Source organism: Saimiri boliviensis, chromosome 10, assembly GCF_048565385.1.
Source record: "Saimiri boliviensis isolate mSaiBol1 chromosome 10, mSaiBol1.pri, whole genome shotgun sequence".
Lineage (NCBI taxonomy): Eukaryota > Metazoa > Chordata > Mammalia > Primates > Cebidae > Saimiri > Saimiri boliviensis.
Window position 1 is genome coordinate 117,249,462 of NC_133458.1, and position 22,979 is coordinate 117,272,440.

At 36.3% G+C, this 22,979-nt stretch overlaps 1 protein-coding gene across 2 annotated transcripts in view; it reads left to right on the plus strand.

Moving 5' to 3' along the window:
- The window catches only part of VPS41 (VPS41 subunit of HOPS complex), a 186,473-nt gene that overhangs the window by 12,348 nt on the left and 151,146 nt on the right, over window positions 1–22,979 (plus strand). The gene's annotated exons all lie outside the window — the stretch shown is intronic.

Here is a 22,979-nt window from a genome sequence, read left to right on the forward strand (position 1 = left end):
TTGCTTGAACCGGGGAGGCGGAGGTTGCAGTGAGCCGAGTTCACGCCACTGCACTCCAGCCTGGCGCCTGGTGATAGAGTGAGATTGTCTCAAAAAAAAAGTAATAAATAAATAAACAAGAAAAGGAACAACAACTTTTCATCTGGAACAATATTTTAACTTGAAATCAGTTGGCAGTGGGAATATTGATACAAAGTTTTAGAAATTTATCTCAACACTTTAACATCCTCCTTGCCTGCTTTTTAAAAACAGCCACTGTAGGTTTTATGATGTATATTCTTTATTTGTTCTTTTAATGAATGTGGCATATTTATTGTTATAATTTTTGAATCATTTAAATTGGAGTTTGTTTCTTAAAAAGGAAACTACCTTAAAAGTTATTAGGTGTTGTGATAGTTTCTTAAGGAGAGTAATATATAAGGAAGGACTTTTAAAAAATTTTATTTTCAAGTCTGCATAAGAAATGTTTAAACATAATATGAATTTTTTTATTATTTTTTTTTATTTTTTTAATGAGACAGTGTTTCACTCTTGTAGCCCAGGCTAGAGTGCAACGGCACAATCTCAACTCACTGCAACCTCCACCTCCTAGATTCAAGCAATTCTCCAGCCTCAGGCTCCCAAGTAGCTGGGATAACAGGCGCCTGCCACCACACCAATCTAATTTTTGTATTTTTAGTAAAGACAGGTTTCACCATGTTGGCCAGGCTGTTCTCAAACTCTTGGCCTCAGGTGATCCGCCTGCCTTGGCCTCCCAAAGTGCTGGGATTACAGGCATGAGCCACCGTGCCTGGCCCAAGCATAATATAAATTAATTGACTTATCAGTTTTCTAGATGGACTCATAAGAAGTACATTTTTCCTTTTAATATTTCATTTCACTCAGGAATAAAAATGTATCTATGATAACCTGCTGGAAATATACACTGATATGACTCTAGCCATAATAATCTATCGCATTTGGGTTGATATTGCATAAGCTTATGTGAATTTTGTTGCTTTTCCAGGGAAAAGTTGGGCTTATGCATATTTCTGTAGAGAATAGCTTATGTATCAGGTGTGTCCAATCTTTTGGCTTCCCTGGGCCACATTGGAAGAAGAAGAATTGTCTTGGGCCACACGTAAAACACACAAACAATAGCTGATGACCTAAAAAAAATTGCAACAAAAAATCACATAATGTTTTAAGAAAGTTTATGAATTTCTTTTGGGCCGCATTTAAAGCCATCCTAGGCTACCTGTGGCCCATGGGCCACAGGTTGGACAAGCTTGTTTATATTATGTCATTGTGTAGTTATGGTTTCTAACATTTTCACTAATAAGACTTCCATTACTGTGGGACTCCTGGTAAGGCATTTCTGAGTTTGTCTATATATAGGATATATTTGTTAATTTCTCATAAAGTACTGAAAAGCATTTTACGTTTCCTTATTTTTGGAAATCTGTAGTTAACTGAGATTCCAGTGTTCTCAGAATCATTGAGTGTCAGAACTCTGCTCAGGAATTTCATTTTACAGGTGAGGAAGGTGTTGGCAGCCACTTAAATCTAAATCTTTCCACACATGCTCCAGATACAAAACAGCTCAACAAGAAAGCAAATAAAAGCGCACACAACCCAGGCCTCCAGTATAATTAGCAAACGGGGAGTAATACAAACTTCAATGCAAATGGGGAAATAAACATCCAAAGCCAGCAGAGTCAGCTCTGGAGTTGACACTGGAGCTGAGTCAGATGGAGACTGGGTAGAAATGAAGAGAGTATAGCTGAGACCCAGCTGAGGCCGAAAGCAGATAAAAATCATCCTTAGTGAAAAGGGGGCCCCATTCTTAGTGGGGAAATATGAGAACAGATGTGAGACTTGGTGGATTTCGAGAATTTAAAGAAAGGAGCTTGAAAGTATGTGGGGCTTTAGGTGATAGAGTTGGATGGTGCTACTTTTGGGAGAAATGGGGGAGGCATCCCTCAGAGGCTTGGCAGTGAAGGAAAAGGACAAAGCAGAGGAAATTAAGGGTGCCCAGAAACAAAGAACATCATCGGATCAGGAGACTTACCTACTCACCAAAAAAGATACCACTTAGAATTTTAGCATATTTTGCAGTTAAAGTAGAAATGCAAAATCATATTACAACTAAGATAGTTAAGTATGTCATTTAATAGGGTATATAGTTAAGGGACCTGAATTTATGGTAATTGGTTGTAGCAAAATTTTTTAGACTAAACTGGTCCTTCCAGCTAGGATTTTTAAAACAATACACAGTATATTGTTTATTTCACCTTGATATTATGAGCCAGACTATTTCTTAAATGGTGTTTTATTTTTGAAGAGCATAACAAAGAAGTACATCATCTTCAAAAGGATTTCACTCCTGTTTGGATGCACTAAGATCTTTTCAATACTTAGGGATGATTGCTCTTATGTAGATGGTAGCAGAGTGAGGTGGGAGCACAGAGGAGTGGATGAGTGGTCAGGAATGGTTTCAGTTGGAGTCTTCAAGATTGAGTATGCCTGGAACCTTGGGAGGTGAGTCTGGGCAGTGAAGCTGGGAGTCTTTGGGAAGGAGGTAATATATGTGCAGAGACTGAGTCATACAAGAGTACGTATACATGTACGTTCAGCCAACCATGAGGCACTCAGTGTAGCTGGAGTGCAGAAGGATGGTGGGGCAGTGAGGCTCCCAAAGGAAATTGGTGTGGTTGTGAAGCTCCTAATGTATCAAACCAGCACATGTGGACTTGATTCTGTGGCCATCGGGGAGCCACCCAAAAGCTTGATTGTTGAAGGTAGAGAAAGGGTTGAAATGGACAAAAATGGACAAAATGTCAGATAAACTGGAAGGAGAGACAACAGCAGGAAGACTATTTGCGTGGTTCTTGTGAAAGTCCCCATAAGAGACAGGAGAAATGTAGGGCCCTGGGCAAGGCAAGGAGGAACTGACTCCAAGGAGATGGTTCTTGAGTTTAGACGATAGGATATATAGGATAGTGTGGGAGAGACAAGCCAGATAGGGAGTCAAGAAGATTCCAGTGTCCAGTTCAGCCTTGTTACAGGAAAGTGAGTCCATTATAAACAGTGAGAGGAAAAAGATGTTCTTAGCCTGAATTCTGAACCCAAAGAATGATTTCTTTATGTCTAAATTATTCTTTTCTTCAAAGTGGCACTTTGTAATCCATTGGTGACCTCTTTTATATAGTTTTGTTTAGGCTGAAACAAATAATATACTTTCGTATTAAATATATTTTCAAATAAAAGCAAGTAATCAAATTAGTTTCTGGGATTTTATTTTATTTTTAAAATCCTGCAAGTCACTGCTTGTTAGAGGCAGGTCTGTCTGAGCCCTCTTTGGAGCGGAGATGTAATGGAACAAGTACTGTGTTTCTCACAGTACTACTCTGATAATGATGATCATTACAAAAATGAACAGTTATTTAGTGTTGGGCACTTCGGTATGCTCTTAAGGTATCTTAATCTGCCCTGTGACTTGGCTATGATGATGGCTTCTGGTTTACAGATAAAGACACATACTTCAAGTTTTTATTAACTTGGAAGGCTACCCAGGTGGTAAGTGGATTTGGATCCAGTAGTTTGACTCAAAGCTCCAACATCTAGTTACATTGACTTTAACTTCCTTGTGACTCTTTGATTTTAGGCCAGACTGTTCCTGTATGTACCTTTATAGAATTTGACAGGATAAAAAAAAATCTTTGGAACTTTCCCTATGTATAAAATGAGACTTTTGGGTAATACTACAGATTTTGATCTGTAAAACTTGTAGGAAAAGATACCAATTTCAGAATTGCTTTCTATTCTAGAGAATGGAGAATAATTTATATATAATATTAATTGTTTAATAACATTCCTGTATCACCACAAAATACATAATGCTGTTTATTTACAAAACAGCATTTTATAATTTTATAAAAATATTTATAAAATAAATAATGTTAGCTATGTGAGACCTCCTTAAAAATATTTATTTGTATAATACCAAAACTGGAAACAGGCTAAAAATATCCAAAAATAAGAAATTGATTAATGAAGATTTATTCATATAATCCATGTAATAGATTGTAATTCTGTCAGTAACTTGATTAATGGCATTAATATTTAGGTAAAGAAAATATTCATATGTCTTTTTTTCATGTTATCTTTATAATTGAAAAAGCTTTTTATAAAAATGCCATTAATAACAGGGGTTGACAGGCTTTTTCTGTAAAGTTCTAGGTAGTAAATATTTAAAAGCTTTGCAGACAGAGGCAATATGGCAGATATTCTGTAGGTAGATAACTGTGTAAAAGTGTAAACATCATGCTTAGCTTATGGGCTGTACATAAACAGATGCTGAATTTGGTCTGCAGGCTGTAGTTTGCTGATTCCCAATTTAGGGTGTATGGGTTTCTCTCCACCCCACAAAATTCATATACAAGTAAAGGAAAAAGGCATGCAAGACCATATGTCACTGGGACATGTGCTTTTTATTTTATTTACTCTCATAATCCGCCTTCATATTCTAAATTTTCTATAATATGCTTAACTTATATAGTTAGCAAAATAACTCTTTGTTTTTTTAGCAAAACATATTAATCTTTATATATATTATAGATATATTCTGTATTGATGTTTGGGTTTCAGAGCTATGGAACCCAGAATGAAATGATATCTTTCCTTCCCCATCTCAAACTCTAACAAGGGAGTTAGGGGAAATATTTGGTTTATTTCTTAGCCAATTTTATTGTATCCAAGATTTTCTGCTAATATAAAGCCAAAATTGTTTTTACTGTACTACACTTTTTTTTCTTGAGATATTACATTAAAAAATCATTTTAAAATAACTGTATATTCACATGTAGTTAAGAAATAACACAGAGGTGGGAGATCGAGGCAGGAGGATCACTTGAGGCCAGGAGTTTGAGAACAGCTGGAGCAACACAGGGAGACCCTGTTTCTACAAAAAATTTACTAGGCGTGATGGAGCTTGCCTGTAATCCTGGTTATTTGGGAGGCTGAGGTGGGAGGATCACTTGAGCCCAGGAGGTTGAGGCTGCAGCAAACCATGATCATTCCACTTCACTTCAGTCTGGACAGCAGAGCAAGACCCTGTCTCTAAAAGAGAGAGAGAGAGAAAAAAGGAAATAATGCAAAGATATTCTGAATACCCTTCACCCATTTTCCAAAGGCTAATATTTTATATAACTCTACTATAATTTCACACCAGGAAATTGATATTGATACAAGGCACAGACCTTATTTGGATTTCACCAGTATTACATGCACTCATTTGTTTGTGTGTGAATGTGTGTGTACTTAGTTCTGTGTGGTTTTATCATGTCAAGATTCATGTAACCACCACTCTACTGCAGTGAAAATACAGGACAGTTTATCTGAAGTTTCCCTTTGCTATCTTTCTGTGATCACAGCCACTCCTTGCTGCACATCCAACTCCTGGCAACTACTAATCTGTTCTCTATCTGTATAATTCTGTCATTTTATACATACTATATGCATCGAACCACACAGAGTGTAAACTTCGGAAATTGGATTTTGTGTGCTCTTCTAGTCTTTTAACTAATTGTAGGTAGCTTTCTCACATTTAAAGTAATTATTGATATGTTAAGGCTTAAGTCTGCCATTTTTTGGTTTTCTGTTTGTTTTCTCTGTTTTTCATTTCTCTTGTTTCTCTTTCTTACCTATGTGTTACTTGAACATTTGTTAGAATTCCATCTTGATTTACATATAATATTTTTTAGTGACTTTGTATAGTTTTCCTAGTGGTTGCTGTAGGTATTGAAATAGGTATACACAACTTATCACATGGTCTATTGGTGTCCACAACATTTTGGCACTTCTAGTCAAGTATAAAAACCTTATTTCCATTTAGGTCCTTTTAGCCTCCTTGCTTTTTAAGTGCAATTGTTTAAATATTTTACATATTTTGAGCATCACATCAGTTGGTATTGTATTTTTTTTTTTTTTGCTTCCACTATCAAATGTCATTTAAGAAACTCATGGAAGGAATAAGCTATTATATTTACCTCTGTGTTCACCCATCTCTATATTCTCTTTCCTTTTTGAAGTTCTAAGCTTTTTTCTGTTATCTTTTATCTTCTGTTCCTTTCTGTATAGAAAGCTCCCATTAGCTACTCTTTAAAGATAGGCTTGCAAATGACAAATTCTGAGTTTTTTTTTTATTTTTAAATTTTTTAATATGAGAATATCAGAGCGTCTTTATCTTCCCTTCTGTTTTGAGGTGTTTTGTTTTGTTTTTTTTTCTTCCCAGATACAGCATTGGTGGTTGGCAATTCTTTCCTTTGAGGACTTAAGATATGTTGTGCTATTTCCTTCTGGCTTCTATCATTTCAAATGAGAAATTTTCATTTGAATTGGTGCTTCCTATAAGTAATGTGCTGTTTTCCAGCTTTTCTTTTTTTAACTTTAGTTTTCACAAGTTTAATTATAATGTTTTTGGCCATGGATTTCTTTTATTTATTTTATTTGGGGTTTGCTTAGCTTCTGGGATATGTAGGTTTATATCCTTCACCAAATTGTGAAAGTTTTCAACCATTTTTTTCTCCAAATACTTTTTCAGTCCCACTCTCTCTCCCGGTGGAACTGTGATAACATGAATGTTGTTGCTTTTGTCATTTTTTTCACAAGTTCCTGACAGTTTTATTTTTAAAAGTTAGTTTTCTCTCTCTCATTCAGAGGGTGTACATTCTGTTGATCTGCCCTCAGATTCAGTGGTTCTGTCCTGTGTCATCTGTACTCTGCTATTAAGCCCATCCAGCGAGTTATGTCCTTTGGTTATTGTATTTTCTAGTACTAAAACTTTCCTAAAAATTCTGTTTCTTTGCTGAGATGTTCTATTGTTTCATTTGCTTCAAGAGAATTTATAATTACTTGAAGCATTTTTCTAATGGCTGATTTGATAATTCCAACATCAGATTCATCTCATTATGTACGTTTTAATGCAAGACAATATTTAAATCATGAAGAATCAGTTGCTTCATTATTTCCTATGTGCTTCATGGTGTGCTGAGTGTTTTTTGTGGATTATCTCATTTAATATGAACCACAGCCCTGTCAGGTAGTGTATTTGTCAGGAGAGGCTGGTTATGCTGAAGTAAACAGTTACAAAATTGTAGTATCTTAACACAACATTTATTTCTGAATAGAATTAGTAGTGCAAGGAGAGGAAATTGAGGCATCAATAATACAGAAATGTGATCATTTTCTATAGGGTTTTTCCTATTTATGGAACATAAACAATATGCTATGGAATACATTGGTCATAGAACTGAAGACTAAAGCAGTTCTGCTTCATGGAGATAAGTTAAAAAAAAAAAAATCCTGTGTCTTTGAATAGGTTCTTGGTGTATTCTATATTTAGAAGTATATGCCACTTTCTCAGAAGAGTTTAGAGTATTGTATAAAGAACTTTGCAATATAAGCATCAAATTATAAGCATAACATTTCAAGATTACAGTTGAACGGCAGAGAGAATAATAGGAAGGGAAAAAATATCAGGCTAACGAGGAGTGTCAAGGAAAGAGAAGGGCACTAAATAGCAACTGAAATGTTTTGAGGTCTGCTTTGTACCAGATGAGACAAGAGACAGATGTGTTCCAGAGACCTCTGATTTGTGAACACAAGTGAATAGCTAAACTAGGCTTATTCTGCCTATAGTTTGTTCCGTTGAAGCAAAGATTGCATATGCATTCCATTACTCAGAGCCCAGGCCAAGGCAGGTAATAACAGAACCGTTAATAGGTGTAGGCCAGGTGCAGTGGCTCACACTTAAAATCACAGCACATTGGGAAGTTGAAGTGGGAGGATTGCTTGAGGTTAGGCGTTCTAGACCAGCCTGGGCAATGTAGTGATCCTTCCTCTCTACAAAAAAGCAAATTAAAAAAAAAATTGTGTCACCTCTGTCTGTAATTTTTGTTACCATTATTAAATAAGCATGCCTCCTAAACAGATGTGCATTTAATTCTGGTTTAGTTATTCCAAATACCAGTTAGGAGTTCTTAAATATGTAAGATGTATAAATTTTAATAAAACCAAGTGGCCTGACAAATATTTGAAACTATTTAGAACAAGCCTGTATGCTATTTAGTTTAATGAGAAATTAATTTTAAAATAAAATGCAATTTCTAGGTGCATCAGCCACAAAGACAGTTCTTTTTTCAGTTTTGTTAAAATGAAAACCAGTCGTTTTGAGAGATCAGGAGATAGCCTTTTAAATCAGGAAATGCATCACACAAGAGTCATTTATTTATCTCACCTGGTGGGTAGAACATTATGAATCATTTATTGAAAATTAAATTGATTCTTTACAGGTATTAATTTTAATAAACAGATTTATGGTAACTAGTTACAAAAATGGTAATGTGCCCTGTTATGATATTGATTGCTGAGAAAAATGGAGCATAGGATTATAATGTCCACAAAGCTTCCACATAGCATTTAGCTTACAAACTTGCTCTTTTATTTAATGAGCTATTAATATTAACGGGTTTTGCTGATTATTGCATCATTCAGGCATGGATAAACATTCCTTTTGAAGCATATATTTTAAAAATTATATGTTTGGGAACTTAGAAACTTTCTGGGGGCAAGATTTTTGAATCTCAATTACTGCCATTTCTTAGGTATTGAAGAGGTGAAAACAACTTCCCCTGGTATGATACATATTTGAGCAGAATTTGTAATTTCACTACCTAGAAGAAAAATTATTTTAGGCAGTCCAAGATTGACTGGTTGATCATTTTATTCATTTGACAAATATTTATTGACGACTTTTATATCCCGAATGCAAGGATACACAGGTATTTCATGAGGAAGGGAAACAGTAAACAACAAAAAAAAACTTAAATATGTAATAAAGCAAGTGGTTATAAGTGTTGTGAAAAACAAAAATAACACTAGGTAAGGGAACTATGGAACGGGCTGAGGAGTTGCCTGAGTGGTTAGGGAAAGCCTGTCTGTTCAGGTGACATTCGAGTAAATTTCTGAGGAAAAGTCTCATAGGTAAAAGGAAGAGCAAACACTGCCTAGAGGTAGGGTCATGCTGGATGTCTTCTAGGATGTGCGTGTGGTGAGAGCAGAGTGGTTGGAAATGATGTCCAAGAAGCAATGAATGGGCAGCTAAGAATGTTGAGCCTATAAGGTCAGTTTCTTGTGTTTGTTTTTTAGTTTGTTTTTTGTTCATTTTTGAGAAGGAGACTCACTGTGTCGCCCAGGCTGGAGTGGAGTGGCTGATCTTGGCACACTGCAGTCTCCGCCTCTCGGGTTCAAACGATTCTCCTGCCTCAGCCTCCTGAGTAGCTAGGACTACAGGTGCGTGCACGCCACCATGCCCAGCTACATTTTGTATTTTTAGTAGAGACAGGGTTTCACTATGTTGGCCAGGCTGGTCTCAAAGTCCTGACCTCAAGTAATCTGTCTGCCTTGGCCTCCCAGAGTGCTTGGGATTACAGGCATGAGCCACTGTGCCCGGCCTGTGTCTTTATTTTTTACTGTGAGTAAGCTGGAAAGCAATGGAAAGTCTTTGTTTTAGTAGGATCACTCTGGATGCTGTTTTAAAAAATGTCTAAGAAGGATACATAGGAATAGGGGAGACCAGTGGCAAGGCTTTGTTAGAACTCTGGGCTAGAGGTGATGAACGCTGTAGTTGTTTTTTGTTTTTTAAAGGATAGCCAACAAATTTCCTGACTAAAATGTGGGCATGTAAATGAAAGAACAGTTAAAGATGAGCCATTGGAAAGATGGGGTTTTTGTAACTGAGGTAGGGGAGGGCTCTCGCTACAGTTATTTTTGGTGCTCAGGGTGAGGTGGTGGTGGTGGGGTAGATTGGAAGTTCTACTTCACATATTTTAAGTTGGAGTTGTCAATTAGACATCCAAGTGGAATCGTCTAGTAGACCTGAGGAAGAGTAGTTCAAGTTTGGGCTGGAGGTAAGAATTCGTGACTCAGCATTTAGATGGTGTTCAACACCATGAAACTGGATGAGATCATTTAGGGCACGAGGACAGATAAAGAGGCCTGATGCCTGGACCCTGAGGGGTGCTACCACATTTTAGAGATCTGGCAGGTGAAGGGAAACCAGCAAAGGAGACTGAGAAGAGGTAACCAGTAAGGTAGGAAGAGAACCAGGAGAGAATGATGTCCCACAAGCCAAGGGAAGAATACCTCTCTGGATGAAGGGCATGATCACTATGTCAAATGCTGCTGAGAGAAGGAATGAGATGAGGTCTAGGGATTCACTCTGGGATCTGCCAAAGTGAGGCCATTGGTGATTCTAAGAGCAGTTTTGGTGACTTGTGGTCATGGGGCCTGACTGGAATGAGCTTAGGAGAGACTGACATGGCAAAATGTCTTTGAGATGCCCTGAGAAATTCCCGTACTGTGTGTTACAAAATGGTGCAATCTAGAATGTTTGTATGGGACAAGTTTTTTGAGTGACTGTTAAAGGAGATAATGTGTATTGCTGCTATTTTATTTTTTGTCCAGATGTATGCCAGGCACTTTCATGAGGGTAGGGACCCTGTCCTCATTATCTAGTAGAGCTGCTTGTCAGTGGATGAATGAATTGAATTGACTTTATTAATCTTCTCAACAATTATGTCAAGCTGGTGTTGTAGACTTGTTTTGGAGATGGCAAAACTAGGGCTTTGAGAAGGGCTTTGTCAAACAGAAACAAGGACCACTCCTGGCCTCCTGGCTCAACCTGAGAATTGTCTTATCCTATGCCATGTCCTCACAGGGATCAAGATTTAATTTAGGAACAAGCAAATAAGAAGTTTTCTTTATTTAGCTTTGGGTTTGGCTCAGGTCTTCCAACTCTTTTGCTTACCATCATCTTTAGCCTCTCTGATCCTTATATTATTCCCTGTAACAGGCAGAATAATGGTTCCCAAAAGATGTTTACATCCTAATCCCTGAAACCTGTGAATATGTCATGTTACACAGCAAGCGAGAATTAAGGTTCCTAATCAGCTGACTTCAGGAGAGTAAGATTATGTAGGATTATCTGAGCAGGACCGTTATAATCTTAAGGGTCTTTGTAAATGGAAGAAGCGGGCAGGAGAAAAGGCTGTGATATGGGAAGGTTTCAACCTGCTTTTGCTAGCTTTGAAGGGGGAAGAAGGGCCCATAGCCAAGGAATGCAGGCACTTTCAGAAGCTGGAAAAGGCAAGGAAGGGATTCTTTCCCCAGCTTCCAGGGGTGGGCAGCACTGCTGACACCCTGATTTTCGCCCAGTGAGATCTGTGTCGGGCCTCTAGCCTAAAGCACTATACGACAATAAATTTGTGTTGTTTCACACTGTTTGTCATCATTTTTTACAGCAGTGATATGAAACTAATATAGTAAATAATTTGATTGAATGACCTTGTCTCCTAAGCACTTTTCATTAGGCTGCATTTCAGTTTTGGGAGTCAAATACATCCAGCAAGGAAAACATACAGAAAATGGTTGTGATGGAACTCCTAATACTGTGGGGAGCTGTATTTGTAAAAACGTGTCTTTTCTGATGATTGTTCAAGAGTGTGTTTAAATGATCATTTCACTTGACAATTAGGGCCTGATTCTGTGCTGTCAAGACTTTAAGGCATTCCTGTCTCTGCAGGCTCAAGAAATGCTATAACAAATCTAAATAGCACGAAGGTTTCTTTCATCCATGAGCTATTTCAGTTTCAGTGCACCCGTTTTTAAACATAGAGATTCACAGGCATCCATGTCATCACAGTTCTTTACTTTAGAATATGACTGTTTTCCCTAAAGACCTCAGTGGATTAAATACGTTGCTCAGAATTGTATCAGGGAGGGATGGGAGTGGGGAAACTTCTGACAGAACTTAAGGTTTTAGTCTGTTGTCATCATTTCCATCACTAGTGATTGGGCAGTTTTGAAGGATTTGGCCTGTAATGGGCTACTTCCAGTCTTTATAGACATCTGGGAGAGGTTCTTGCCTTAAATAGGAGAGGATAGCATTTCCTTTTACATTCCTACTAACAAGATTCACCCTTAGATGTGTGTGGAAAAAAAATTTTTCTTAATGATGTGGTAAAATAAAAAGTAATGTATCTTCATCTTTTAATAGTTTAAAACAATGAGGTAATTAGAAGTGTTACTGTTTGGTTTTATAGTCTGATCATGTGATAGGAAGTAACTTAGAAGGGAGGCTATGAGTTCTGTAGTGTGAAGCTGGGTTTGTAATACACATCATGCTTGTATTTTCAGTATTTGACTTTCTCTGGGAATTACCAAATACTGTGCTTTGTGCTTTCTGTACATTTATTACATTTAATTCTTATAAAAGTCCTCTGAGGTACAAGTTATCATTTCCTTTTCACAAAAGGAAAGGTAACTGAAGTTTTAAGTAACTTGTACAGTGTATATGCATTGCATATGGTAGAACTGACAAAAGAAAAATTTTAGTTTGTTTTGTGACTGGCTCTTGATTCTGAATTTCAGTAGGATTTTGGATAACGCTCTTTTTTAAAAAAAATGACTTAGTGACCATTATTAAGATACTTGATTTTCCTTATTTCTCGTACCTTTTACAGCAGGGGTCTTCAACCCACCAGTCCATGTGCGGGAGCAGGGGAGCAAGCATTACAGCCTGAGCTCCTGTCAGATCAGCAGCAACATTCGATTCTCATAGGAGCATGAACCCTACTGTGAACTGTGCATGTGAGGATCTAGGTTGCCCTCCTTATGAGAATCTAATGCTTGATAATCTGAGGTGGAACAATTTCATCCCCAAACCGAGACCATCACCACCATCCCTACCCTGGTGGAAAAATTGTTTTCCACAAAACCAGTCCCTGGTGCCAAAAAGGTTGGGGACCACTGTCTTACAGCATCTTTAGGATTTTTTTTTTTTTTTCCTGTTATTTGAATACTTCCTCGAAAAATACAATTCAGTGCGGGAATTTGTGAGATGACTCTTCTGAGCCTTTGTGAAGTGTACTTGGGGTTAATCCACAGAGGAAGCAGCCCCTAACAAGCATCTTACTTGTTAGGAGGAAGGGAGAAGATGAAGGAGTGAATGCAGCAGGCCAGTCCTCACCCCTGAGAGGCTGAGCTATTGCTGCCTATTTCTTTAGTGAATGGGACAGCAAGACCAGGCACCCTGGGGAGAGGTCTGTGCTGGACCTACCAGCTTTCCTTGACCTCATCCTCACTGTTGCCCCTAGCTCCCTACTCTGGGTAGTTTCAGCGCCTCCATAGTTCTTAATTGAGCATGTTAATTTCTGCAATCCCTCTTTCCTCTCTTTTTTATTATGTCTTCAGGGCAGAGATGGGGAAAGTAGGCCAGCAGCGCAGGTCATCTCTCTGTCTTGGCAGAAGCTGTGTTTTGTTCTTTCTAGTCGTACTGTCTTCAAATAAGACCATACCAATCAGGATCTATTTATTACATTTTCCATTTTCTTGTCTTTTGCCTTGGCTAAAACTTCTAAGTTCGTTTTGAAAAAGGAAGTGATTGTTGTTATCTGTGCGTTGTTTCCTGCTGCTGATGGAAATGTTTCTCTTATTTCATTGTTCAATATCATGTTGACTTCTGATTTCAAACGATCATTCTTGGCTCTGCATTCTTAGCTCTTTGGTAAAGAAATCTTTTTATTTACTGAAAGGTGTTTTAAGATCATAAACAATGTTGAACTTTATAAATGCTGTCTGCAGTGTCTGTCAAGATGGTCCTGTCATTTTTTTTCTCTGACTTATCAAATGATGTTAGATTTCATAATATCCAGTCTTTGTGTTTTTGCAATATTTGATCTTAAATATTTTCTATTAATATATGCTGGGTTTGATTTGTGATATTTAGAATTTTTACATAGAATAGTATGCATATTTTTTGTTGTTTTTTGGTGGACTCTGGGAGTTTTGATATCAGGTTTATCAAAATGAGTTTGGAGGTTTTTATATTTCTCTCTTACGGGACAGCTTAAATAAGTTGAGAATTTTGTGTTCTTTGAAGATTTTTAATAGAACTTTTCACTAAAACAGTCTGAGCCAGGTACCTTTCTGCATGAGATGGTACTTTGATGGCTTTTATTTTCTCACTGTTTGTGTGTGTGTGTGTGTGTGTGTGTGTGTGTGTGTGTGTGCCTCTTCAATTTGTGTTTAAAAGGTGCGAATGCTTGGACTTACTAAATTTTTTAATCTGGTTTATTAATTCCTTTTAGCTTTACTTTTATTACTTTTCTCTGGTCCCTGCAGTGTCCACCTTCCTGCCATTAGAGGTCCTTGGTCGTGCAGTGCTTAAGGTTGGACTCCCAGCGCGTGGAGTGCACCGCCCAGGTGATAGAGGTTTAGAGTCTCGGCCTGTGGAAGAAAGATATAGAAAGATGGTGGCCAGGGCTAAAATATTTGAAGATTGGAGATACAGTGGGCAGAGGCTAAGAGTAGCTAAGGGGTAGGGCAGGGGTCTGCTCTGTGAGATTGGGGCAGGCTCCAGGTCTTGGGCACAAAGTGTTGGTGGGAGAGCTAGAAATCATCTGAATACCTTTTGTGCAGTTTGGGTTATGTTTCTTGAAATAAATTAGGTATGTCAGGAATTCAGATTCAACAAATGTGTCCGTTTTTCCTTGATTTTGGTAATTGTTTTAATGTTTATTGCTATAGTGAGTTTTTATCTAATTTTTCATGGAAATTATTGAGAAACTGGAAGAGGCTTTGGTGGGGGTGGTTAACAAGGTGCTTCTTTGCACTTGGCTTATGGAATGTGCAATTGGAAATGCTCAAGAGGTATTTAATCTCTCTCAAACAAAATAATTTGAAGAACTTTAGCATTTTCCTTTTTCATGTAACAACATAGATTTATTATAAATAAGTCTAAGTTTTTCTGACAGTTGAGTTTGCACGACTTCTATTTGCTTCTACTGCTAGAAGATGATAGAGTTCCATTTCTATAAATTTATCTATAATTCTAGTTTACAGTATTTCACAATTTCGAGACCTTTTGTTCTGTTTGATGCCTCTACCTCCCTACTCCCCACTTTTGTCCTCCTTCTCTGTGTCTGTGCAGTAACACATAGTTAAGATGATCTCTGAGGTTCCTTTGGTTGATACTCTATGATTTGGATTTTCGTGTGTGGAAATCTAAATGAGAATGTCTTAGAAAAGCTGCTTACCAAACCTGGTCTGCTGTTACTACATACGTTTGTTTTCGCTGGTCTTTATTAGGTACTCACAGTTCTGTTAGGTGAAGTTCAGAACAATGAAAAGGCATAAACTCTGCTTTTAAGGATCTTGTGATCACCAAGGGATATTGGCAAGAAAGGAAAAGAGGGTTATGTTGGTTTTAGTGGCGGAAATTGTCTACCTGAATGGCATAGCTTGAAGATTGGTGAGGTTATTCCATATGGCTAGAAGGAAATGAAAAGCTTATTTGCTTTTCTCATTTTTTCCCCTCTTCTATATATTCTTATCGCTTTCCCAATATAAAATAAATGATGGGAGTTGATCCTGTTTATGGTATGTGGCTTAGGGCATGGGAACCTTCACCTTATTTTTTCCTCCTTGAATTGAACATGAAATTCTAATACTACAGGGCACAGGAGAGACCAAGGTTTATGAAGACTGCATATCTTGTGAATCTTAAGTAGAGCTCCTCAATTATTAGGGGCTCAACTTCTTCTCACTTTTCTGGTCAGTGTGTTACGGTAAAGGAAAGCAGCTTTGAGAGATAAGAATCTTAGCTCAGTAGATACAAAATGTCGAAGAGGACGTTGAACCATTTATTTTTATAATAAATATGTTTGTTTTAGAAAATTTAGAAAATATTGGCAATAGCTCACAACAGTGATTTTTTTTTTTTTAATTTGCAGTTTTTAATAGTTACAGCAACGCTGTGATGTGGTCTCTATTATCATCCCCATTCTGTGGAGGAAGAAACCGAGCTTACAGAGATTACTGTTTTGGTGTTTATTCTATTAATCTTCTCCCCATATATGCATATACCGTTCTTAAATAAAATTTGGATCATACAAAGCAGGTTTTATGACCTGTGCTTTCACTTAGTAAGACATTCTGAGATTTCTTTTTGAATGAAATAATAACAGCATATATTTATTATTTCTTTTTGAAATAATAACATTTCTTTTTATTATTAAATTGTCTTTGAAAACAGATTTTAATGTACATGTAATATTTTATCTTGTGAAATTTATTTAATTCAGAGTTTTTCAACCTTGGAGCTACTGGCACTTTGGGTTGGGTAATTTTTTGTTCTGGGAGTGTCTTGTGCATTGTAGATTGTTTAGCATAATCCCTGGCCTCTACCTGCTGGATGCCAGTAGCACTTTTCCCTCACCCAATTGTGACAATGAAAATAACTCTAGACATTGCTAAATAAATGTCCCTGGGGGATAAAAATTACCTCTGGTTGAGAACTACTTATTTAACCATATATATTTTGTGCTTTTAATAATAATATATCGGTGTGAGTAGACTCCTGGTGAATTTTCTGCTTGAAAAAGTAGACCCATGCCATCCAGATTACATGTATCAGCTCCTAATTTCAGCTACTTTAAAAATTAATATATTTTTTCCTTAATAACGATATTGCTTGAAAGTTGAAAGTTTAACAATATTATTTGCATTCATATAAGAATATAATTGCCTATCTGTCAGCAGTCTGATGGAAAGGCATGCTGGGAGCTTTGACCACAGTTGTTTTATTGTAGATGAATTCCATTATCTTCATGTCACTTTCTTAAAAAGTTTGGTCATTGAGGCAGCTATAATACCTTGTGCTATTAATGGAAACCAGAAGTTACTCTTTCAACTTGTTTATGTAGTTTTCTTGATACGTTTTGACATTTTAGAAGGATCTATAAAGCCATCTTTCCTACCAGATAGTCATCTTTTTTGTGTAAACAAAATGCTCTTTCTGTAATAAAACTATAGCATACAGTATTAATAGTTAACGGTTGTCCTTTTAAGGAAGTAGCATTCTTTCTTGGGGTGAGTTGGGGTGGGCAATACAAAGCTAGTTGAAGAGTTTAGCCTTTGATTAATTTTGAACTTTACCTTCAGGTTCTTTTTTAGACATTCTTTTTTCTCATCTTGTATCTTTTCTATACTTTATTGAAAACTTTAATATGAATGTGGCAAATTTGGAGATGTCCTGTATTACGCATGTACTTTCAGTGATAACTTTATAGTTTCAAATACATGTAAATATCCAATAATATATAGCTCCTGTCTATTTACGATGCCTTCGTTGATAATACCCTGTGGTAGTGACTCGAACTGTTCCTTAAAATATTGTTAGTTATATGTTTTTGAGACTCAAATTATGTGTTTTGATTGACTTTATTCATTTTAATTATGCTCTTAAAAATTTATTTGTATTTGAGTGCCAACTGTGTTTTATCTTTCTGTTCTCTATCTTCTCTAATAAATAGTAATAGCAAATAAATATTTTAGTCATAGGGCTTCTACAAATTGAATTATTTGTAAAGAGAGAATTTTTAAAAATGCAAGTTTCCTAAAATTCAGATGTTCTGATACAGGATTTTGATAGCTGTTTTTATATGTTAAGTTTATCAGGTTGACTCCCAATTTTGGATATTTCAATTCCCCTTGGATTTAATTAGAGTTCTAGAAAGAATGTTCTAGTGGAAGAAAACCTGTGTTTTATAGCTTCATCCCCATGATTGGTTATCAGTTTGCTTTTTATTAATAGTTGGTTTTTTACTGTGGAAGTTCAAACTGCATAAAAGGGGGGTGTGTGTGTGTGTATGTGTGTGTGCGCGCGCGTGTGTGTGTATGTGTGTGTGTGAGAGAGAGAGAGAGAGAGAGAGAGAGAATTTCTTTTGAGGATATTAGTGTTTTCCTATTGTATCTAGCTTTAAAACATTGGATATTTATTAAAAGGATTTGCCCCTAGTCAGATGTAGTTGATAACATGAAACCAACTAAACCATTCATCTTACTAAAATTCCTGGAGGTTCATCTGAGGTCTTTCTCAGGCAAAGCTGGATAGAAGGAAGGTTGCCTCCATAGAGTGAGATGTGAATGGTCAAGGAGTGCTCCACTGGTGGTGTTTTATACCAGTCTAATTTGGGCTTTATATCTCACCTTTCTCCAATCAGTATACTGAGTATCATTTTATTTTGTAAAAATAAAACAAAACTGAATTTTAATAAAGAAATGGTATTCAGAGGTGACATTTTAAGTTCTGTATAAGTAGTAACAGCAGAAAGTGTAATGATCTTTCTTTTAACCCCAGAATTCATGTGACACACATTTTTGAAATGTAAAATTCAAGTCTTCATTTGGACATAACGTTGATGCCATATAAAATGTACTAATATGTGAAAGATACGTTTAAACGAGATGAAAAATGTAGAATCCATTCTACACAATTATATTTGGTTGTAAACACTGAAAAAATCAATTTCTTTTACACAAATTTTAAATTATTAGGTGAAAAGAAATGTAAAATATTCTTGTTGGTATATAAGACCAAGTTAGGTAAACAAGACTTCCTCCATGAAAATTTACCTCATGGTAACAATGTAACAAAATTACTAAACAGTTTTTCAGGGGGAAATCTTTAATTATCTTAATTTGTTATCCTTAGAAGTAATTTTCCCCCTCCTAAGTCTGAAACTCAGTGAGATTGACCATGATGTGATATTTATTTTCAGGTAGTGTTTAGAATTCTGTAGGATGGTATAAAGGACTTGTCTTTAATTAAAAGTGCTCTACACTTAGTAAAAATCTATGTGAATGAGGAATTGATTCTTTTTAAAAGAAAGCTGCAAATTTTTCTTGTATGGGTAAATGTCACTCTGTTCATATCTTCGCTTAGCTGCAAGTCAGGACTTGTACTATTCCACTAGGTTGTCATAGAAACGCAGTTAACTGTCATCCCAACTCAGACTGTTGATGGTTTTATTTGTAGGCTTGTAGGATTATTAAAATTTAACAAAAACTATTGATTTGCTTTTTATTAATACTGAGTTGTTTACCATGGAAGTTCAAACTGCATGGACCCTTTTTTCTATATATATATATATTTTTTAGTTAAAGAGAAACTATTTTATTCTAGATTTTTAAATGTTTTTTTATTTAAAATGTGATACAGAGTCTGCAACAGCAGAATAACCTCCATGAATCATATTTTTGAATCACTTTGTATTTTCTTTGTTTACAGCATGGAGGAAGAAAAAACTTAAAAATTTACCTTTACCCTGCTTTTAACTTAACATAAAAGATACCTGTCAGAAAACTGAAATGGTACATCAAATGCCTAATATTGGAGTTTTCATTTTATTTATGGTTTTTGAAACCTAGTAAGGATGCTTCACTGAACTGTGTTGTGAAAGTATTTATTTTTGTATATTTATGTGTGAGAAATTATTTAGTTTCCACTTATAAGTAAGACAGGAAAACCTTATTTACAGTAACTTTATCTAATGGTCCGTGGATGAGTGCTTTTATGCAAAATAGTCAAGAGGCTAGAATTAACTTTTCACATTGGATGCACATTTGATGTCCAGACTTGAGCAACATGTGGCATCTTATTATAAAGACTAGCACTCACGATTCAATTTGTGTTTTACATGTTTACTTCAGAATGCACACATCATCTGTGCTACATTTAATATTAACTTTGTAATGATTTCTCTTTCTTGCTTGTAGTTACGTAAGTAGAAGTGTTTGTTGTTTTTTGTAGTTTTCTTTTTTCAAATTTTTTAGATTGGCTAATTAGCTATTTTATATTTTGTATTAAAAACTGGTCAGTTTTAGGGTATAACAGCTCCTTGGATTGGATAGATTATCACTACTTTTTCATAGAAATGTGTAAGTCCTATGGATAACTGTGCTTATGCTTCCCTTTTGTTGCTATTCTTAAAGTTATTCTTGGAAAGTTAGTAATAGGTACATCATCTTTGTTTTGAATACTTGCATCCTAAATAAACAGCTAATAGCTTATGTATATCTAGGGAGTTTAACACAGCTGGTCAGTAGATATGAAATACTGATTTTAACTGAGCTTATGGCTCTTCAAGTTTAGAATTTTAAGACTCTTAAAGTGTTGTTACTATTCTTGTAGCTAGCCTGCATGATGGCCCCCACTGATTCTCACCTCCTATTTTTCATGCTCTTTGTCTGCCACTCCCATACTGAATGATGGCTGACACGTATGATTGAAAGGATACTGTAGAAATGACAGTGTTCCATCTGAAGCCATATGAAACATGGATGGTGCGTCCACTTTGTTTCCTCTTGGATCACTCATTCTGGAGGAAGCCACTTGCCATGTTCTGATCAAGCAGCACTGTGGAGGGGTCCATGAAGTAAGGAACTGAAGCCTTCTGCCAGCAGCAAGGACCAACTTGCCATCCATTTGACTGAGCCATCTTAGAAGTAGATCCTCCAACCCCAGTCAGGCCTTCGATAGCTGCAGCCCTAGCTGACATCTTGTCTGCAATCCCATGAGAGAGCCTCAGTGAACCATTCAGCTAAGCTACTTCTGAATTGATTACCTTTAGAAACTGTAAAATAGTACATATTTACTGTTGTTTTAAATCAGTACATTTTGGTGGCCAGGAGTGTGGCACATGCTTGTAGTCTTAGCGACTTGGAAGGCTGAGGTGAGAAGATCTCTTGAACCTGAGTTTGAGTCCAGCCTGGGCAACATAACGAGTCTCTGTAGAAAATAATAATAAAATAAGTAAATCAGCAAGTGTTGGCATAATTTGTTATGCAGCAGTAGTTAGCTAATGTACCTGCTAAATAAACACATTTTAAAACGTTTTCTATTGATCACATAGTTTGTCATTATTTATAGGCTTCTGTTGTGATTTGTAGAGGCATTTTCATAGGAGATTTTGGAAATAGTGACTTTAGAGCACACATAGCTGAATTTTAGCTGCTCTTCTACCCACTGTATGTCTTGAGGAAGTTACTTAAAATCTCTAATCACCAGTTTTTACTGAAAATCTGTAAAGTGGGATAATTATACTTAACTCTCAATAGGATTTGTTTGTTTTTCTCTTAAGTTAGGATGAAATGAGATATCTGCTGTTAAGTCTCTACCATGATGCTTGATATATTCTATCATTTCCATTAATTAACAAATTAACCTCTTCCCACGTGAAGATGCAGCCCCTTGTCCCAGAGATGAAGACTTCTGTAAGGATTTGAATTTACAGTCTCTGTCTAGTATGTCCCATCAGTTTTATCATCTTCAATAGGCAGAGCACTTATTACTCTACAAGTCATTTTTCTTTTGCCTAATTTTCTTTTTACTATGATGCACCTTAGGTGTGACTTCATATTTATCCTCCTTATTGCAGAGCTTCTTGAGTTTGTAGGTTGATGTCTTAACAGTTTTGGAAAATTCTGTTGTTACCTCTTTAAATGTTGCTCTGTTCCTTTCCATTTTTTCCCTATCCTTCTGGGACTGTAATAAAAAGTATGTTAGACCTTTTCACTCTGTTTTATAAGACTCATACATTCCTTTTTATATTTTCCTTCCATTTTTCTTCTCTGGGATTCTCTTTGGATATTTTTTAACTCATTTTTCATTTCACGTATTTTGTCTTCTGTTTTGCTAATCTTCTATTAAACCATCTATTGACATCTTAATTCAGTTAACATTGTATTCAGTGTAAAAATTTTTATTTGATTCTTTTTTATTTTTACAAATTACAATTCTGTTGAAAATTTCTAACTTTTCATCAGTTTTCTTTTTCTATTTTTTTGAATATGTATTTATAGTTATTTTAAATCCCTTTACTGCTAACTTCAAAGTCTATCACCCATCTGTTTGTTTTTATGGTCAGTTTTCATTGTGAGTTTTGGTCATTTGGTCCCATCTTATGGCATACCTGGTAATATTTTATTGAATCCTTAGTATTGTACATCAAAAATTGTAGAGGCCCCAGTAGGCTCTTCTTTCTCCAAAGAGGAGTCACTGTTTCCTTCGCTAGACAGGTATGTTGGTGGTTACATACCTTACTCCAATCAAAGATTGAACTGAGTCAAAGCTCTGTGGGAGTTTGTTAAGTTTTTGTGTCCTCTGGGGACCAAGGGTTCCAACTAAGACTGTGATATTCAACAGGATTCAATTTCCCAATGCCTCTTGAACTCTTACTCTTAACTTCTTAACACATCAAGGCAGCTGGTTTGCATTTTTCTTTTTATTTGGCTTTTTAGCTTCATTATGTGCAGCTTTAGACATTGATAGTTGTCTTACAGGGAAAAGTGGCTGTGTAACAAGCTCAGGTCTCTGCCTCTCTTCCACGGGGATCTTGGCCCCTCAAGTCTCCGGTTTTGTCACTCCATCCCTACAGGTACCGAAGGTGTGCTGCTTTCCTACCCCAGAGCTTGGGTTCTTGGCTTCTTGTCCTACACCCAGAATTAGTAAATGCCTCCAAGAAGAAAGTGGCCTTAGAATGCCAGCTCACTTCTCTGCTGCCCTGGAATCTTGACTCTTCTAGTTGAGGTTGCTTAGTGGCCCTTTGATGCCTTGGATAGATATTGTTGTATATTCCATTAAGCCTGTCCGTTATTTGTGGTGGGAGCACTGATGTCCTCAAGCTACTCTAATATTAGCTGAAGGGTGAAGACTGTGCAATTGCGGTGGTTTGTATGGTGTTCTGACTAATGTTGTCAGCTATTGTCAATGGGTACGTTATTTTTATGAACTTCTATTTTGGCTGGCTTTATTGAAAACTTTTTGTTTCTCATTACTTATTGATGTAAAATAAAATCTCACTCTGAATCATTATTGTAATAATTTTTACAACTCTCCTTGATTTATTAATTCATGGCCATTATAGTAAATATTGATTACTAACTTTATTCCGTAACTGTGAGGATTAAGAATATTTTATGAAGCTGTACCAAATAGTAAGGTTGAACATGTAAAGTTAGTGGCAGTATAACACTAAGTCTGTATACTCCTGTTTCCAGCTTTTGAATTTATTTTTCCGGTGATGTTGTAGCAGTTG